The following is a 2500-nucleotide window of genomic DNA, read 5'->3' on the forward strand; positions in this document are numbered from 1 at the left end:
ACTGAACAGTGAGTCGTCGTGACATTACATCTGCTTGTGAAGCGTGAAGCTCGTCAGAACGAGTAGCACGCAGTAACTCAAGAGACACGAGTACTAAAGCTAATAACAGGAATTCTAAACAAAAGGAACTCTTAAAAAGGATACTCAGGCAGGAGACACTCGGGTATTGGCATAAGTATACCTTAGTTTAACCAGACCACTGAGCTCATTAACAGCTCTCCTAGAGAGGGCTGCCCGAAGGATTAGACTTATTTTACGTGGCTAAGAACCAATTGGTTACCTAGCAACGGGACCTACAGTACAGCTTATTGTGGAATCCGAACCACATTATACCATAAATAAATTCCTCTAATTCTTCATTGGCCAGTAGGAGACTCGAACGCGGGCCCAGCAGAGTGCTAGCCGAGAACTATACCGACCCGTCCAACGAAGAACTACAGGGGTATTGGCCTAAATATAAAAACCTACCGTTGAGAAAAAGAAAACGATCGTGAGAGAATATATACTGGTAAATACTGAGGACACTAACGATAATAAGAAATGTAGCCGGAACGTAACAAAAGCAAAGGCAACAGAACGGTGAAAAGGAAGAAAGAATAAAAAAAAAGAAAGGTAATCCCAAACCATGAAAAGGAACACAAATAAAATATAGCAACACGAGGCATAACTGCGCACTCGAGATGAATCCCAATCGGGCTAATTGCAAATGCACGTCTATCAGCGAATCTCTCTCTCTCTCTCTCTCTCTCTCTCTCTCTCTCTCTCTCTCGGGACACCCCTCCGAGCATCCTCCGTCTCTCTTTCCTTGTTAAACTTGTCAGTGGTGTTTTTCAACGCGCCGAAAGAATGATGGAGATGAAGATAATGGCGGAGTGGTGGCAGGGAGATGTTGGCAGTCGTAATGTTGGTGGTAGCTGTAATGATGGTGATAGAGGTTGTTGCATTGATAGTCACGATACTGGTAGTGCAGCGTTGGTGGTGAATGCAGCTGATGTTATGATGACGTGGTAAGTTGTGATGTTTGTTGTGGTAGCTGTAATGATGGTGATAGTAGTTGTTGATGGTGATAGTGGTTGTTGCATTGATAGTCGCGATACTGGTAGTGCAGCGTTGGTGGTGAATGCAGCTGATGTTATGATGACGTAATGATTTATGATGTTTATTGTGAAAAGGATAATGATAATTGTGACGGCAATGGTGATGACGAGAATGACTGCGATGACAGTGACGATGCATTCGTGTTGGCAAGGAAGATGACACCATAATGGTGAGGGGCGTAACAGTGTTGCATTTATGGTGATGTGGAAAATGATCATTTTAAAGCAAGTGATGAAGACGGCAAAAATGAAGATTATGGTGTTATTTTCTGTCTAACACATTCCGGCCCTTCCCTTAGTTTTATCGCATCGTTTTCTTAGCGCACGCATGAATAGCAATTTCTATTTTATTTCAATGGCATTTCCTCGGTCTTTCGCAATCTCATTATCTCGTTTATTCGACCAGTTTACACTGTCGAGTTCTTTGGCTTAGTCCATAGACGCATTAAAAGGAAATTCAATAATATCATTTAATGCTTATGGATAGAGTATCACTTCCTGTTTTCTCTCTCTTTCACGGTTCATCTCCTCAGGTGTGTCACAGGTGTAATGATTCAATCACTTCGACCCCCCTTTCATTTTTTTTTTTCCTTTATTTTTTCTCAGGCACTTACTCACACTTTTTCTAATTCCTCCTTTTTTCTCTCGTGCCCTTGCTTTTATCCAAGACTTTATTGCTCCTTTTTAATGCATTCCGTACGTACCTGGATTCGTGTCATAGAAATTTGTGGCTAATATACCCTATTAGCGCGTAAATTTATTCTTATCAATTTTTAGTTTTCTACGAAAGAAAACTGTTGTGCCGGCTTTGTCTGTGCGACCTCACTTTTTCTGTCCGCACTTTATTCTGTCCGCACTTTATTCTGTCCGCACTTTTTTCTGTCTGCACTTTTTTCTGTCTGCACTCTTTGTCCGCCCTCAGATCTTAAAAACTACTGAGGCTAGAGGGCTGCAAATTGGTATGTTGATCATCCACCCTCCAATTATCAATATCTGAATAATAATATATGAAGCTATTTGAATATATGAGTACAAATGATTGGCTCGAGTACAAATGACTGGCTCATGAGAACAACCGAATGGCTCACACTACTTACAAATGCATAAGTATCAGCAAATCTCTCTTCTAATCTGCTCAGATTTCTGAGTCTTATTTTGCTGATGGAACATTTCACTAAAAATAATAATTCGATTACGTCAAAGAAGGCATCGCTAATGCGAGCACCACTTCAACTGCACTAAGATGGTGATTTGTGAAGGATATGTCTATCATTCTGCACTTTCACCTGTCTGCAGGTAAATACGGAGAAGAAGAAGAAGAAGAAGAAGAAGAAGAAGAAGAAGAAGAAGAAGAAGAAGAAGAGCATGAGGAACGAGGTATCATGCCTTAACAGCTCGAGTAC

At 41.0% G+C, this 2500-nt stretch overlaps 1 long non-coding RNA gene across 1 annotated transcript in view; it reads right to left on the minus strand.

Annotated features, from left to right (window-relative positions):
• LOC136853910 (uncharacterized) overlaps nucleotides 1-2500 on the minus strand; it is a 352798-nt gene that overhangs the window by 418 nt on the left and 349880 nt on the right. The gene's annotated exons all lie outside the window — the stretch shown is intronic.

Source organism: Macrobrachium rosenbergii, chromosome 28, assembly GCF_040412425.1.
Source record: "Macrobrachium rosenbergii isolate ZJJX-2024 chromosome 28, ASM4041242v1, whole genome shotgun sequence".
NCBI classification, from domain to species: Eukaryota; Metazoa; Arthropoda; class Malacostraca; order Decapoda; family Palaemonidae; genus Macrobrachium; species Macrobrachium rosenbergii.